General features: G+C 43.9%; 1 pseudogene; it reads left to right on the top strand.

The window, feature by feature from the left end:
* The first annotated feature begins 3,399 nt into the window (after nucleotides 1-3,399).
* Nucleotides 3,400-5,361, top strand: LOC115115976 (homeobox protein Hox-A1a-like; annotated as a pseudogene).
* The last annotated feature ends 13,593 nt before the right edge of the window (nucleotides 5,362-18,954 follow it).

The raw sequence follows: 18,954 nt of genomic DNA, 5'->3' as shown, positions 1-18,954 counted from the left end.
AAATAATGGCTTCTGATATGTTCATATGCTATCTGGGGGGCCCGACCTCCCGCGGAACCCCCCCTTCTGGAAAAAAGCCCGTGAGAGGTCCAGCAGAGGCTGTTAGAAGAATAACCACCACTAGGCCATACAATCCTCTTATCATCCAGTAGGGGTGCAAACAACTATTCCCCTCTTATCCCTAGCCCCCCCCCCCCCCCCCTCTCTCTCTCTCTCTCTCTCTCTTTTACAGGTTTTTCAATTGCTTTGGTACTTTTTTAAAAACCCTTAGTACAAAACTCCAAACTGGTAACACGTGTAATCCGCCAAGTCTTATCTTCAAAACATTTTATTGTGCTTTCATTTTGTTTGGAGACATCTTTCACCACACACCCATTGATCCAAAATATAAGTTTACTGTGAAATACCATGAGAACATTGATTTAATCCCCGAAACACAACATAATGATATCTTCTCAATTTAGTTGTTTTAACAACAAGTTAATCAATAGAAAACAATGCCCTTTGAATGTAATATGCTACATTACTGGTTTTAACATTAGGAAATACACTTGCTCTACCCATCAAAAATTGACCCATCAAAAATGTCCTATCTAATTTCCATAATTTCTATCCCATGTGTGATAAAAATGGTCATCATTAAAGACAGATTTTACAATCACTGATGCAAATATATATTGTTCAGATATAATTACAACATTATCAAACATTATCAAACACATCAAAACAAATTAAATGAATGAAATAAATAAACATAACGTTTAGCAGTCACTAGTTTGCATCAAGCCTGTCTTGAGCATTTGGCCATAGGTTCTCATTAACATCGCAGTAAATGTCCTCATTGTTTATGCACATGGGGAAAAACCTTTTGGCATGGCAGATCCAAGCCTCACCTAGGTCTGGAATGATGTCATTGAATGCCTCACCCATGGCATGGAGGAGGGTGGCACACTCATGGGGATGGCAATCATATACTTTCCACCTGTATTGTAATCATGTATTGTATATTTTACAGTATTGCATTGTTGTTATGCATTGTAGTGGTCATGTGTTGCTCAGTTAGCATGGCACTAGCAACACCTCGATTCTGGGGTCACACAAACATGTGTGGATTGTTGTATCTTTGGATAAAAGTGTCTGCAATGTAAATAGCCTATATTACGGTACTACAGTCCTGTAATGCCCTAGGGTATTGGCCAATGACATGTTAGTACAGCAGTGTGAAGCCCCCCCACAATAAAAACTCCCCAGATACTTCACCTTGGATACATGTTGACTCTATAGGAGATGCATTTCTTTCTTGTTTGGACCTTCTGAATGATTTGCATATTGGTTTTGTATTGTATTTCTATTGTATTAATGCACTGTTGGATCTATAGAAACACAATCATTTCGCTGCACCTGCTGTAACATCTGCTAATCTGTGTACTTAACCAATAAACATGGATTTGATTTGTTACGTTTCTGAGCTTGTCAATATCAGATTTAATTTTTTTAATCTGTGAAGTAAAATCATAATGGTCATCATCATAGTAGTACATTTGAGTACATGTCATACATTTTCATTATGTAGTTCTCTAAATCTTTTGACAAACGTTTAAATGATAATCAATTAAGAGCAGTCGGATTAAAAAGTAGTACTTTAACAACAGAGAGGAGTATCATATCAAAAGTAATGTGAGCATTGCATTGTGAAAGGCAATTACTTTGTATGAACATATATTGCGATGTGAAACATGTATTTCTAGATTAAACTGATTACGATTGGTAATAAAGTGACTGTGTGATTTTATTTGTTGTACTTAGTCAATAAAAAATGTGCTTAGAGTTTTGAAAAAACTGCCTTTTAGTATGTTTTGAGTTTTGTACTAAGAGTTCTGAAAATGTAGCCTACCACATACTTGTGAAAATTGCACCAAACCGATTGAAAAAAAAACTGTAACGTGTGTGTGTGATATGTGGCGATGGGTGCCTTTCTGTATAGAAAAATAAATAAAGAGAGCATAACAGAGAGAGAGAGAGAGAGAGAGAGAGAGAGAGAGAGAGAGAGAGAGAGAGCGAGCATTTGGCACCAGGAATGGGAGCACCAGTCCGGCCCCCTTTCTCTGCAACATAAAATTTAATCACCATTAATTTCTCAAACGGCCTCATAACAGGATGATCAAGCAGCAATTTCTCCTGAGGCTGCAAGAGCCTTACAACACCGACATCCCGTTATTAAATCAACTGATCATTCTACATAATGAAAAGGAGTGGGCGTAAAATGACACACTGCATGCTGGCTTTTGGCGCAATGCTATTAATATTGTGTCACTGATTCTTTTTGATGGGCCAATTCTTGTGGTCTTCGAATCTCTACATGTGGCTCAGCGAGCCTGCCTCAATGAAATAAAACCCCATACAATGCCTCTGTCCCTCTATCAATGCAGATAACACTTAAAACGACTTAGATGTGCAGTCCGCAATCGAGTGAAACAACATAATGCACGTTGAATCATTCGGTTGTGGTAAGGTGCAGTTGAGAGTGACTGGTGCGCCAGACTCACGTCTCCATGCCAACCAGCTGACGCTATTGACTGACAACTTCACACGCATGCACGCGCAAACACACACGCAATAGTGTTATAATAAATGGATAGTTATCCCGATCGAGTGTATTTAAGGATTCTTGAAAGGTTGTGCAAAAGCTGTGCTCGAATTGATTTCCTTTATAATGTCGACAAAATGACTGATATTACAGGGAAAGCACTCTATTGATCCTGACATATGGTTAGCAGGGGAACCTAGAACAATTTAACCATGGTCTCTAAGCATAGACTGAGCAACTCTGGATCCTAGACACACACTCTCTCTCTCTCTCTCTCTCTCTCTCTCTCTCTCTCTCTCTCTCTCTCTCTCTTTCTTCTCTTTCTCAATACATTCAGTTCAATTTTCATGTGCCCCTTTGTTCGTCTTGAAATGCCACATTACCTACTGCACACTGAAATCATATTAGTATATATTTTTTGGGGGAGGGTCGTCGTATATAACTCTTCTCCTGACAGTCATTCGAGCAGGGCAGCTTAGCAGAAGCCTTGTTTGCTGTTCCCCGCTCTACATGGGACCTGAGCGCCATCCACCGTCGTCTGCCTCCCAGCTCATTGTTTGCTCCACCAATAAATTAGTGGTTAAGCACGTCACCTTGATCGACTAATCGGAATTTAAAGACCCACTCAAAATCTGTCACGCTAAGGGGACACGGCTGAGCACCTCACTGGCTGACCCGGGCCACGTGACTGCCCACCGTTTCATTGATAGCGGTAAAGGTGATATGGTTACCCAGGGTGAGACAGATAGAAAATCATCAGAAGACCGGGCCTGTTGTGGACTGTCTCTCAGTCCTGTTGAGACGATACTACAATGAGTATCTCCTTAGATTACTCAGTGAAGAGCGATGATGGCAGGTCCTGCTCACTGAGGTCATTCCACTCAGATCACAGAATTACAACTTTCCAGTTATGCTCGGTCATTAGAACAACTGTGGGGTAGATGCGCGCTTCATGCCCAGTAGAGATGGTATCCCTCACAGACATGGTCATACCAGACTCCTACCAGCTCTCTGGGTTTAGCCTATGGTGCCCATCCTGCCTGCATCTTGGGTTATGGACACCAGGGCTTCTGTACCACCCACAACCATTACGCACTGAACCAGGATGTGGAGTCGGTCACTGGGTTCCCCCAGTGCGCCTGGTTAATCTACTCCAGGAACATTTCCTCATCCATGGTACCGCAGCATTGCCAAGGTTACGGGGTGCGGCCCTTGGTCAGCTCCATTGCGCTCATTCTACCTATGGTGGCGAGCACAAGCAGGCCAACCTGTGTCCATTCAATGGGTGCTTGAACCCGCTGTCACCCCTGCACGTGGCCCACCTTGACGCGTGCTGCTCGCCCCTGTCAGAGAGAGCCTCCAACTCACAGACCTTCGACAGGATGAAAGTGAAAAGGAACCCGCCGAAGACAGGTGAGTGTCATGCAGAATGGGACAGGTGAATGCAGATTGATGCAACACCTCTCTGTATTGGGTATGGATAGGAATGTAGCCATAAAGGCATAACTCCAAGTAATATACTGAAAGTACAAATGCTACATACAACAATTTCAATGATTATACTGAGTTACAGTTCAAATAAGGAAATCATTCAATTGAAATAAATGTTAAAAAAAGTGTCAAACACAATATTGAAGCCAAGAAGGCTACTATCTATGGTGATGAAATGGACAGCACTCTCCAAGGTGAGTCAATGTAGCAGCCAAGTAGGCTACTATCTATGGTGATGAAATGGACAGCACTCTCCAAGGTGAGTCAATGTAGCAGCCAAGTAGGCTACTATCTATGGTGATGAAATGGACAGCACTCTCCAAGGTGAGTCAATGTAGCAGCCAAGTAGGCTACTATCTATGGTGATGAAATGGACAGCACTCTCCAAGGTGAGTCAATGTAGCAGCCAAGTAGGCTACTATCTATGGTGATGAAATGGACAGCACTCTCCAAGGTGAGTCAATGTAGCAGCCAAGTAGGCTACTATCTATGGTGATGAAATGGACAGCACTCTCCAAGGTGAGTCAATGTAGCAGCCAAGTAGGTTACTATCTATGGTGGTGAAATGGACAGCACTCTCCAGGGTGAGTCAATGTAGCGGTGGAACAAATATAACAATATCGGAATATAACTTCTCCATCTCCGGCTGAATCTGACTCACTAGTGGGCCTACTAGCTAGTGGAGATGCCGGTGGTGATGCTGAACTGGCGGGATTAGCATCACCATCAGGAACAGTTTGCTGCTCACTCCTCTCCTCCGGCAGTGACAGTTCTCTGACTCATTCTGGGTTTGATTCACCATCTTTCTCTGGATTGTTGGACATGAAAAATGTCTAACTCGATTGTCTTTTCTTCTACATTTTTCTTTGTCTTTCCCACAATTCAAATTCAGTAGGGAGATGACTAGACTAGCCTATGTGACATGATTACGTAGGGACCTCTTCATTAGCTGACCACCACTACCAAGACCTGAGTCAAGATCAGTTACTTACCCCACCGGCCCTCTCCATAACCCCTACGTACAAATAAGAAAGCAGGTTTGGAATCAGTTCGGCAGGATAGGATGATTACACAGAAGGATCACCGTGCTTGAGAAGGAGTTCATCTTCAACAAGTACCTGACCCGGGCACGGTGCGTGGAGATCACCACAGCGTTTCAGCTAAACGAGACTCAGGTCAAAATCTGCTTCCAGAATCGCCGGATGAAACAGAAGAAGCGCGAGAAGGAAGGCCTGCTGCCCAACAAAGCCCCTGTGTCAGACCTGGTGATAGCTGCCTGGTGAAAGCAGACGATGCCGAGTCTGAGAAGTCCCTCTATGCCCCTTCCACCTCTTCACCCGCCTCTTCAACAGTGTCCTCTGGGAGTTAAAGAACCCTTACCTCATGGCAACAATGGTCTACATATACCAAAGACGATATACATGTCCTAACTCGGATATGTTCAATTAATTCTAAAAGAGCAAATATAAAAACACGTATGCACTACTTGGGGGATACTGAGACAGCGAGAGTGGACAAAGAGATTGGACTATTGTCCAGGCTAGGTGGTTAATCTATGGCAGAGGTAGACAACCCTGTTACAGGAGTGCCACAAGTACTTCAGGATTATGTTCCTACTAGGCACCACACTGAGCTACTTAGCTAATTGATATGTTGAGTGATTGCCTAAATTAAACACACTTGGTCTTCCAGGTCAGTTAAATGAAAAACTTGAAGGACCAGGGTTGCCCACCGCTGATCTATGGTGTTGAAACTTCAGCCCGTTCTCTTATGGAACACACCAAGAGGTGCCGATTCTGCAGGTTCCAGATTACGTTTGGACCGGGGGAAATGTGGAACCTATACTGTCAACTACTTGAGCGACTACTAGTAGGTTTGCGGCTTGACAAACAACTTATATATGTCCTTTATCTTTAGCAACTGTAACTTCAGTTCTGGGGTAAATGAGTTGAAATTTAATAGACTGAGAACAGAACTACCCCAACGTTACTATTGTACTTATCGGTGGGGCGGGAGTAACACAGCCTTGGGACTGGAGTAACACAGCCTTGGGACTGGAGTAACACAGCCTTGGGACTGGAGTAACACAGCCTTGGGACTGGAGTAACACAGCCTTGGGACTGGAGTAACAGGTGGCGAGAAGTGCACATGATCTCCATGTTTCTGGTTTGTAATGCTCCTTAATTTACAAATGTACTATAAGACATAATTTAACATTTGTGTCAATTTGAATAATTAATGCTATAGCTTTTGAAATGTATGAAAATGAACCATGTCTCAACATCCAGTGTTGCGCAACCACAATATTTTGCATGACAATATTAATCAGACTAAAATGGGTCACATAGTAGAAATTTGAACCGTACTTTTCTCATCTCACTTATAATGGTAATGTAGAAGGATGTCTCTCACCATTTTCAATGACTATTCATACTTAGCCCTAACAATCAGGTGCACTCCAGATGTCCTTGTCACTTGATAAAATAAACATTTTTATTCTCTTCACAAATGGGAAACTCATGAGGCTCATCCCATTTCTATGGCTTGACGAGGTACTTAACCCCCATATTCATAAAGAGATATATTTTTAACCACTAAACCCGTCGATGAAAGCTTAAGTGAGAAATGATCCATCAAGCAATAATGATTTTGTTTATTTATTTAACCTTTATTTACCTAGGCAAGTTAGTCAAGAACAAATTCTTATTTACAATGATGGCCTACCAAAAGGCAAAAGGCCTCCTGCGGGGACGGGGGCCTGGGATTCAAATAAATATTAGGACAAAACACACATCACGACAAGAGAGACAACACAATACTACATAAAGAGAAACCTAAGACGACAACATAGCAAGGCAGCAACGCATGACAGCACAGCATGGTAGCAACACAACATGACAACAACATGGTAGCAACACAAAACGTGGTACAAACATTATTGGACACAAACAACAGCACAAAGGGTCAAATAGGTAGAGACAACAATACATCACACAAAGCAGCAACAACTGTCAGTAAGACTGTCCATGATGGGGTCTTTGAATGAAGAGATTGAGATAAAACTGACCAGTTTGAGTGTTTGATGCAGCTCGTTCCAGTCGTTAGATGCAGCGAACTGAAAAGACGAGCGACCCAGTGATGTGTGTGCTTTCGGGGCCTTTAACAGAATGTGACTGGCAGAATGGATGTGGTATGTGGAGGATGAGGGCTGCAGTAGATATCTCAGATAGGGGTGAGTGAGGCCTAAGAGGGTTTTATAAATAAGCATCAACCAGTGGGTCTTGCGACGGGTATACAGCGATGACCAGTTTACAGAGGAGTATAGAGTCCTATAAAGAGCATTAGTGGCAAATCTGATGGTCGATTGGTAAAGAACATCTAGCCACTCAAGAGCACCCTTACCTGTCGATCTATAAATGATGTCTCTGTAATCTAGATGGTCATCTGAATCAGGGTTAGTTTGGCAGCTGGGGTGAAAGAGGAGCGATTACGATAGAGGAAACAAAGTCTAGATTTAACTTCAGCCTGTAGCTTTGATATGTGCTGAGAGAAGGACAGTGTATCATCTAGACATACTACAATGTACTTGTATGAGGTGACTACCCCAGGCTCTAAACCATCAGAGGTAGTAATCACACCTGTGGGGAGAGGGGCATTCTTCTTACCAAACCACATGACCTTTGTTTTGGATGTGTTCAGAACAAGGTTAAGGGTAGAGAAAGCTTGCTGGACACTAAGAAAGCCTTGCTGGAGAGCATTTAACACAAAATCTGGGGAGGGGCCAGCTGAATATAAGACTGTATAATCTGCATATAAATGGATGAGAGAGCTTCCTACTGACTGAGCTATGTTGTTGATGTAAGTTGAGAAGAGCGTGGGCCCTAGGATCGAGCATTGGGGTACTCCCTTGGTGACAGGCAGTGGCTGAGACAGCAGATTTTCGGATTTTATACACTGCACTCTTTGAGAGAGGTAGTTAGCAAACCAGGTCATAGACCCCGCAGAGACACCAAAACTCCTTAGCCAACAAGAATGAGAGAATACTATAGACATCAAGAAAGCCAGTTAGTTGATTATTGAAAAGTTTTTCCAACACTTGATAAACAGGGCAAAATAGAAATAGGCCTTTAACAGTTAGGATCAGCTTGATCTCCCCCTTTAAATAAAGGACGAACCGTGGCTGACTTCCAAGCAATGGGAACCTCCCCAGAAAGGAGAGACATGTTAAAAAGGTTGGAGATAGCCTTGGCGATGATAGGGGCAGCAACCTTAAAGAGGAAAGGGTCTAAACCGTCTGACCCAGAGGGTTTTTTGGGGTCAAGTTTCAGGAGCTCCTTTAGGACCTCAGACTCAGTGACTGCCTGCAGGGAGAAACTTTGTTGCGGGGCAGGGGAAAAAGATGGAGAAGCATTGGGGATAGTCACATTAGAAGGGGTGGGAGATGAGGAAATGTTGGACGGGCAAGGAGGCATGGCTGAGTGAAATAGGAATCCTGACTTAATGAAGTGGTGATTAAAGAGCTCAGCCATGTGTTTCTTGTCATTAACAATCACATCATCAACTTTAAGGGACACGAGGAGGGTTTATTCTCCAGGTCTTTAACCGTTTCCAGAACTTCTTGGGGTTAGACCCACAGAGAGAGAACTGCTCCTTAAAGTAACTAAGTTTGGCATTCCAGATAGCCTGAGTGCACTTATTTCTCATTTGCCTAAATAATAGCCAGCCAGCCTGAGTATGCGTGTGCCGAGCCTTTTGCCAAATGCAATTCTTGAGGTGGAGTAACTCTCCAAGATCACGGTTGAACCAGGGGCTCAACCTGTTTTTAATTCAAATTTGAATTCAAATTTAACAATACCACTGAAAATATCAAAAAAGAAGGTCCAAGCATCTTCGACAGAGGGGATCAAGCAGATTCTATACCATTTTACAGAGGCCAGTTCATGAAGGAAGGATTGCTCATTAAAGTTTTTCAGCAAGCATCTATGACAAATCAGAACAAGTCGTTTCACTGAGCAGCCATTACGAAAACAGGCTGTAAAACAGTGATCACTAAGGTCATTACAGAAAACACCAGACTGATACCTATCAGGATTATTTGTGAGGATAACATTGAGGAGAGTAGCCTTTTCTGGGTGTTTGGAGTCATACCTTGTGGGATTGGTAATAATCTGAGAGATTTAGGGAGTCCCATTGCTTTAGGACTTGGTCAAGTGGGTTAAGCATGTCCCAGTTTAGGTCACCTAGCAGGACAAATTCAGACTTAGTTTAAGGGGCCAGGAGGGAGCTTAGGGCAGGTAGGGTACAGGCCGGTGCTGATGGAGGACGATAGCACCCAGCAAGAGTCAACAAAGAGCTATTTGAAAGTGTAATACTTAAAACTAGCAAATCAAACTTGGTGGACTTGGTGGAGACAACCGAGCACTGAAGGTGATCCTTGGTAAAGATTGCCACTCCCCACCTTTGGAAGATCTGTCTAGCCGAAAAAGGTTATAACCAGAAAGGTTAACATCAGTGTTCAAAACACTCTTTCTTAACCACGTCTCAGTAATGACCAACACATCTGGATTGGAGCTGTGAACCCACACTTTCAATTGACCCATTTTTAGGTAATAAGCTTCTAGTGTTAACGTGCAGAAAACCCAGGCTTTTACGAGAGCAGAAATCAGTGAAGCAGATATCAGAGCACAAGTCAGAATTGGGGCTAGCTACTGTAGATGATGGGCCAGGGGGTACATGCACATTTCCAGATATCATCAACAGTAATACAATCAAGGCACGGCATAGTACAGGGAGAGCTCTGCTGTGCTGATTTATGACATCTGAATGTGCATCAGATGGCAACAATATCATATTGTACAACAATTTCATCAGGTAACATGAATACAAAGCCAGCAAGAGGTGGTTAGAATGAGATGGGAGGCCAAAAGACCGTGTAACCAATAGAGAGTCAGAGTCCTGAGTGTGGGAACAAGCATAGTCTGTCCCACAGTCGGGTAAAGAAAGTTTGTAGTCAACAAAGCAGGCAAATAGTGAAATAGAAAAATGCACAAGATTAAAAAAAATATATATAACGACTTGGGGCTAGCCATTGAATGTTCAGAGTCACTCGCCCCAACAGTGCCTGTGTGCTGGAGGCGAGCAAAAGCTCAGGAGAGAGGAAGGGGGTGGGGGGGGGGGGGTGTGTGAAGGTAGGGGAGACAACCAGGGCAGACGTTGAACAGATCACCAGGTGGAATCCAAGCAGCTGTGCAGCAGGCAAAGGGAGTAGGTGTCACATCCACTTGGGAGAAGCTTTTATTTCTGGAGAGAGATTTCTTGTAGGAAATGCCATTTTAGTGATGTCATATATAATTTTTAAACATTCAGTCACTTGTTGATATTTTGCTAACAGTATACAAGCAATATGAACTAGAGGAGACATTGGCCTGTCGCTTAAACTTATATTTTATTTTATTCCAGGTCATCAGTTATCATTGTGCTATTTTCGTCCCATCCGTCTCTTCTCCCAGACAAACACCCACGACTAGCCAGCATGATACTTAAAACCTACGCTGTCATTTAGTCACTAGATGGGGTAAGAAAATGACCTGTTTGGAACCTTAAACAACTAAACAAAGCTCAACAACAGAAAAACACTTCCGGGTCCGTTTAAAAAAAAACTTACTGTACATCGCTCAAAACCATAACTGGGAGAAACATGGTGGGACTGGGCTGTGTTTTTGCAGGGAGCTCGTCTTCCGCATTAGGAACATGCTGACTTCACTACCTCATTGTAGCTTCTGTCTTATCTGAGAAAATGGGCGTGCTACTTTCACCTCTTGTTACTTTAGTCCTGGCTCTACCCTAATTCTATTACTGCAGTTATGCCATGGGTTGGCGTTGTATTTAGAGATTAGATTGTGTAATTTGTGGTTTGAACAGTGTAGAATATCTAACCAGCCTATGGAGTTGTGAGTTCAAATTTGTCCGATTTGTATTCCACTCGTACGTTCGTGTGTAATGCTATACTCTCCCATGTCAAAAGATGCCGAGTGTACGTACCATTGTTACGTAACGAGCTGGACTAAATAAATACCTGTGTATCAAATTGATTAATCGAAAAATGCATCACTGACACAGACAGTTGGTTGCACTTGAAGTTGTGTTTTACGTCACAATCAGCGAGGAGAACTCATATGGAATCACTGCTGCTACATTCTTAGAATACCTACTGAATCATGTTCAAACATGTGTTTCTGGCCTGTGTTTGTAGCCTGCTATCCTAGTGTTGTGTGTCAGTCTGAATGTATTGTGTGAGGTTTGCATGATATGCCACACTTTCATGTCGACTATACTTGATTGGACACTGAGTTTTATCAGTTAGGAGGTTGATTATGTATTATATGCTTGTGTCTGTTACTATCTGTTTGAGCAGAGCACATGAAAAGTGTTTTTCAGCATGTTGTTTATGGGTCAGAATACGTGTATTAAAGTGCTTTTGCCTCTATGACTTTTGTAGATATGTTTATTGTGACGCAAACGGTGCAGGCCCTTTGTCTTGCCATGTACGACCAAACCTGGATCTCTCATCAATATAATAATAATAATTATTACTATTTTTTTTATAGCACTTTTCATTTACAAAGACAATCTCAAAGACGCTGTAAAAATGTATAAAAGATCTGTCAGGTCTTGGGCGATTGTCTTCCACAGATTCAGATGATAATGTGTTGTTCAGACAGGCAGTTCAGAAAGGCTGGGCAGTAGTTTAAGAGGAGGGAGCAGCACCAGTTAGTTAGACAGGTCCAGACTCGTAGCTCTTCATCAGGCAGTTCAGAAAGGCTGGGCAGTAGTTTAAGAGGAGGGAGCAGCACCAGATACGTAGACAGGTCCGGACTCTGAGCTCTTCATTAGGCACCTCGTTTGTTGTCTCCTCCTCCTCTGTAGTTAGGCTGGATAGTCCCCTACTCAAGTGTAGCACCCATCTGAGTGATGCTTCGGCAGCTATAAGCGCCAGAAAGACCGCTACACCTCGGCAGTAGTCAGGAAACAGTCCACTATGAGGCAGGCCTCTCTCAACCCCTCACATCACAGTCCACATCAGTCATGAAACCAGGATCAGCCTGGTCTCATAGACTAGACATAACATAGTAAACCTAAATCTGGGACACTCAAAATTCGTACGATATATTTTGTTTGGAATGCCGAAATAAGACATATGGTTACTTAAGTCAGAAACAAAAGTAGGGTAGTTGGTCGGGATCGATGAGTGGGTTTATAACATGAACGTCTAGCAACCCAAAAGTTGCGAATTTGAATGTCATCACGGACAACTTTAGCATTTTAGATAATGAGCAACTTTTCAACTACTTACTACTTTTGAACTACTTAGCATGTTAGCTAAGCCTTCCCTAAACCTAACCTTAACCATAATCCTTTCAGCTAACCCTTCCCCTAACCCTGAACCTAACTTTAACCGTTAAACCTAACTCCTAAACTTAACCCTAACCCCTAACCCTAAGCCCAGACTAGCTAACGCTAGCCACCTAGCTAGAATTCATAACATATCATATATTTAGTAAATTCATAACATAATGTACACTACCGTTCAAAAGTTTGGGGTCACTTAGAGATTTCCTTGTTTTTGAAAGAAAAGCAACATTTTTGTCCATTAAAATAACATCAAATTGATCAGAAATACAGTGTAGACATGGTTAATGATGTAAATGACTATTGTAGCTGGAAAAGGCAGATTTGTTTATGGAATATCTACATAGGCCTACAGAGGCCCATTATCAGCAACCATCACTCCTGTGTTCCAATTACAAAAGGGTTTTCTAATGATCAATTAGCCTTTTAAAATGATAAACTTAGATTAGCAAACACAACGTGCCATTGGAACACAGGAGTGATGGTTGCTGATAATGTGCCTCTGTACTCTGATGTAGATATTCCATAAAAAATCTGCTGTTTCCAGCTACAATAGTCATTTGCAACATTACAATGTCTACACTGTATTTTTGATCAGTTTGATGTTATTTTAATGGGAAAAAATGTGCTTATCTTTAAAAAACAAGTACATTTACAAGTGTACATTTAGCAATTTCATAACATATAATACAATTGTAATTTGTAACATGTCACACGAAATCTGTGATGGATATCCACAAATTAATACATACCATACAAAATGTAACTCATCATAGTAAATGTTCTCGTATTTATGTACAGAATAATACGAAATGCTTTGAGACCAGGTTATCAGAATAGGTGAAAAAATGCCAGTGCTATATTGATGCATCAAATGATTGAATAGCCAGCTAGCTACTTAACTACCTAGCCAAGCCAAACTAACTGATTTGTTAATAATCACGCAACTCCATGGGTCAAGATCACCAGATATTATAGCTCAGAAACACTCAAGAAGTCAAGAAAAAAAAGTTTGTTAAAGAAATATGACTCAGAGAAGTTTTTTAATGACAAAGGAGACCAGTGGAAAGTAAGACACAAGGGCTCATAGAGGCTTGTACAATAGTGTTATTTTTTATATAAGAACATTGCAAGTTCATAAATCTATGAGAATGACCCGACCATAAGAATAGGCTACACTAAAATACACTCTTAGAAAAAAGGTTTTGGATAAAACCAAAAAGGGTTATATATACTTGCTTCAAATTTGGCACCCCTAAAGGTTCTATATAGAACCCTTTTTTAGGGGGCTCTTTAATCAGAACCCCAGGGGTGCTTCTTCACTGAACCAACATTGTTCCGTATATAACCCTTGGATATGGAACCAATTTTGGATCAATAAAGAGGTGCCATATATGAAGCAAGCATAGAACCCTTTTTAGTTCAATCTATAACCTTTTGTTCAACGAGTGTAGCTTAACCAACTGGGCACAGACGTCAATTCAACTTCTATTCCACATTTGGTCAACGTAACTGAATTGAAATGACTTGCAAACAACGTTGATTCATCCACTGTGTGCCCAGTGGGAAGGTTTTTCAGTCCAACGGTAGTATGTCTCCAGCATAGGGCTTTAAGCGTTCCACTAAAACGCTCTCAATGCATGCAGCAGTGATCGCATTGCCCCTGTCTCATGTGGTAAGCATTATTGGCATAATAAAGGCAGGTTTATCCATGGAGGGGATGAGAGCGCTAACATCATTGTCATTTGCGATGACAACCTTATCGAGCTGCTGGCTCATTGAATGGACAAAAAGAAAGGCCATTGATTAAAACATCGAGAGGATGATATTGACACAAATGCGCCCTTGGCCCTGTCATTGTCATTGTGTCTGTCAGGCTCCTCAAGGTACCAGAGAGGTGTGTCATCTCGATCTGATGACAGAGTGCTGGTAGAAGACAAGTCAGAAAGGATGCTCCGGATCCAAGGTTGAACATGAGCAGTGACTTGGTTGTGGCAATACACATACAAGTAAGTATTGCAATGTTCATTGCTGTTCTGGTTAGTGTTAATTGGCTTATTTCACTGTAGAGCCTCTAGCCCTGCTCATTATACCTTATCCAATCTTTCAGTTCCACCACCACATTTACATTACATTTAAGTCATTTAGCAGACGCTCTTATCCAGAGCGACTCCCCTCACAGCTCCGTAGGCAAGCACCATGGTCTTGTAGCGGATGCGAGCTTCAACTGGAAGCCAGTGGAGAGAGCGGAGGAGCGGGGTGACGTGAGAGAACTTGGGAAGGTTGAACACCAGACGGGCTGCGGCGTTCTGGATGAGTTGTAGGGGTTTAATGGCACAGGCAGGGAGCCCAGCCAACAGCGAGTTGCAGTAATCCAGACGGGAGATGACAAGTGCCTGGATTAGGACCTGCGCCGCTTCCTGTGTGAGGCAGGGTCGTACTCTGCGGATGTTGTAGAGCATGAACCTACAGGAACGGGCCACCGCCTTGATGTTAGTTGAGAACGACAGGGTGTTGTCCAGGATCACGCCAAGGTTCTTAGCGCTCTGGGAGGAGGACACAATGGAGTTGTCAACTGTGATGGCGAGATCATGGAACGGGCAGTCCTTCCCCGGGAGGAAGAGCAGCTCCGTCTTGCCGAGGTTCAGCTTGAGGTGGTGATCCGTCATCCACACTGATATGTCTGCCAGACATGCAGAGATGCGATTCGCCACCTGGTCATCAGAAGGGGGAAAGGAGAAGATTAATTGTGTGTCGTCTGCATAGCAATGATAGGAGAGACCATGTGAGGTTATGACAGAGCCAAGTGACTTGGTGTATAGCGAGAATAGGAGAGGGCCTAGAACAGAGCCCTGGGGGACACCAGTGGTGAGAGCACGTGGTGTGGAGACGGATTCTCGCCACGCCACCTGGTAGGAGCGACCTGTCAGGTAGGACGCAATCCAAGCGTGGGCCGCGCCGGAGATGCCCAACTCGGAGAGGGTGGAGAGGAGGATCTGATGGTTCACAGTGTCGAAGGCAGCCGATAGGTCTAGAAGGATGAGAGCAGAGGAGAGAGAGTTAGCTTTAGCAGTGCGGAGCGCCTCCGTGATACAGAGAAGAGCAGTCTCAGTTGAATGACTAGTCTTGAAACCTGACTGATTTGGATCAAGAAGGTCATTCTGAGAGAGATAGCGGGAGAGCTGGCCAAGGACGGCACGTTCAAGAGTTTTGGAGAGAAAAGAAAGAAGGGATACTGGTCTGTAGTTGTTGAGTGTAGGTTTTTTCAGAAGGGGTGCAACTCTCGCTCTCTTGAAGACGGACGGGACGTAGCCAGCGGTCAGGGATGAGTTGATGAGCGAGGTGAGGTAAGGGAGAAGGTCTCCGGAAATGGTCTGGAGAAGAGAGGAGGGGATAGGGTCAAGCGGGCAGGTTGTTGGGCGGCCGGCCGTCACAAGACGCGAGATTTCATCTGGAGAGAGAGGGGAGAAAGAGGTCAGAGCACAGGGTAGGGCAGTGTGAGCAGAACCAGCGGTGTCGTTTGACTTAGCAAACCAGGATCGGATGTCGTCGACCTTCTTTTCAAAATGGTTGACGAAGTCATCTGCAGAGAGGGAGGAGGGGGGGGGGGAGGAGGATTCAGGAGGGAGGAGAAGGTGGCAAAGAGCTTCCTAGGGTTAGAGGCAGATGCTTGGAATGTAGAGTGGTAGAAAGTGGCTTTAGCAGCAGAGAGAGAAGAGGAAAATGTAGAGAGGAGGGAGTGAAAGGATGCCAGGTCCGCAGGGAGGCGAGTTTTCCTCCATTTCCGCTCGGCTGCCCGGAGCCCTGTTCTGTGAGCTCGCAATGAGTCGTCGAGCCACGGAGCGGGAGGGGAGGACCGAGCCGGCCTGGAGGATAGGGGACATAGAGAGTCAAAGGATGCAGAAAGGGAGGAGAGGAGGGTTGAGGAGGCAGAATCAGGAGATAGGTTGGAGAAGGTTTGAGCAGAGGGAAGAGATGATAGGATGGAAGAGGAGAGAGTAGCGGGGGAGAGAGAGCGAAGGTTGGGACGGCGCGATACCATCCGAGTAGGGGCAGTGTGGGAAGTGTTGGATGAGAGCGAGAGGGTAAAGGATACAGGGTAGTGGTCGGAGACTTGGAGGGGAGTTGCAATGAGGTTAGTGGAAGAACAGCTAAATGACTTAAATGTAAATGTAAATGTAAACAGCATCTAGTAAAGACCCACACATGCGATGACATCACCAGGTTTCAATTATGTTTCTAGAGACAATATCTCTCTCATCATCACTCAATACCTAGGTTTACCTCCACTGCATTCACATCCTACCATACCTTTGTCTGTACATTATACCTTGAAGCTATTTTATCGCCCCTAGAAACCTCCTTTTACTCTCGGTTCCGGACGTTCTAGACGACCAAATCTCATAGCTTTTAGCTGTACCCTTATCCTACTACTCCTCGGTTCCTCTGGTGATGTAGAGGTGAATCCAGGCCCTGCAGTGCCTAGCTCCACTCCTATTCCCGAGGCGCTCCCTTTTGATGACTTCTGTAACCGTAATAGCCTTGGTTTCATGCATGTTAACATTAGAAGCCTCCTCCCTAAGTTTGTTTTATTCACTGCTTTAGCACACTCTGCCAACCCGGATGTTCTAGCCGTGTCTGAATCCTGGCTTAGGAAGACCACCAAAAATTCTGAAATCTCCATTCCGAACTACAACATTTTCAGACAAGATGGAACGGCCAAAGGGGGCAGTGTTGCAATCTACTGCAGAGATAGCCTGCAGAGTTCTGTCCTACTATCCAGGTCTGTACCCAAACAATTTGAAATACTACTTTTAAAAATCCACCTCTCTAAAAACAAGTCTCTTACTGTTGCCACCTGCTATAGACCACCCTTCGCCCCCAGCTGTGCTCTGGACACCATATGTGAACTGATTGCCCCCCATCTATCTTCAGAGCTTGTGCTGCTAGGCGACCTAAACTGGAACATGCTTAGCACCCCAGCCATCCTACAATCTAAGCTTGATGCCCTCAATCTCACACAAATCAAATCAAATCAAATTTATTTATATAGCCCTTCGTACATCAGCTGATATCTCAAAGTGCTGTACAGAAACCCAGCCTAAAACCCCAAACAGCAAGCAATGCAGGTGTAAAAGCACGGTGGCTAGGAAAAACTCCCTAGAAAGGCCAAAACCTGGGAAGAAACCTAGAGAGGAACCAGGCTATGTGGGGTGGCCAGTCCTCTTCTGGCTGTGCCGGGTAGAGATTATAACAGAACATGGCCAAGATGTTCAAATGTTCATAAATGACCAGCATGGTCGAATAATAATAAGGCAGAACAGTTGAAACTGGAGCAGCAGCACAGTCAGGTGGACTGGGGACAGCAAGGAGTCGTCAGGTAGTCCTGGGGCACGGTCCTAGGGCTCAGGTCCTCAGAGAGAGAGAAAGAAAGAGAGAATTAGAGAGAGCATATGTGAGGTGGCCAGTCCTCTTCTGGCTGTGCCGGGTGGAGATTATAACAGAACATGGCCAAGATGTTCAAATGTTCATTAACAATGAACCTGCCAGGTACCACCCCAAAGCCGTAAACACGGGCACCCTCATAGATATCATCCTAACCAACTTGCCCTCTAAATATACCTTTGCTGTTTTCAACCAAGATCTCACGATCACTGCCTCATTGCCTACATCCGTAACAGGTCAGGTCAAACGACCTCCACTCATCACTGTCAAACGCTCCTTGAAACATTTCAGCGAGCAGGCCTTTCTAATCGACCTGGCCTGGGGTATCCTGGAAGGATATTGATCTCATCCCGCCAGTAGAGGATGCCTGTTTTTTTTAAAATGCCTTACACACCATCTTAAATAAGCATGGCCCTTTCAAGAAATTTAGAACCAGGAACAGATATAGCCCCTGGTTCTCTCCAGACCTGACTGCCCTTAACCAACACAAAAACATCCTATGGCGTTCTGCATTAGAATCGAACAGCCCCCGTGATATGCAACTTTTCAGGGAAGCTAGAAACCAATACACACAGGCAGTTAGAAAAGCCAAGGCTAGCTTTTTCAGGCAGAAATTTGCTTCCTGCAACACAAACTCAAAAAAGTTCTGGGACACTGTAAAGTCCATGGAGAGTAAGAACACCTCCTCCCAGCTGCCCACTGCACTGAGGATAGGAAACACTGTCACCACCGATAAATCCACTATAATTGAGAATTTCAATAAGCATTTTTCTACGGCTGGCCATGCTTTCCACCTGACTACACCTACCCCGGTCAACAGCACTGCACCCCCCACAGCAACTCGCCCAAGCCTTCCCCATTTCTCCTCCTCCCAAATCCAGTCAGCTGATGTTCTGAAAGAGCTGAAAAATCTGGACCCCAACAAATCAGCTGGGCTAGACAATCTGGACCCTTTCTTTCTAAAATTATCTGCCGAAATTGTTGCAACCCCTATTACTAGCCTGTTCAACCTCTCTTTCGTG

This window comes from Oncorhynchus nerka, linkage group LG4 (genome assembly GCF_034236695.1).
Source record: "Oncorhynchus nerka isolate Pitt River linkage group LG4, Oner_Uvic_2.0, whole genome shotgun sequence".
Taxonomy (NCBI): domain Eukaryota; kingdom Metazoa; phylum Chordata; class Actinopteri; order Salmoniformes; family Salmonidae; genus Oncorhynchus; species Oncorhynchus nerka.
This window is presented reverse-complemented; position numbering and strand designations above follow the sequence as displayed.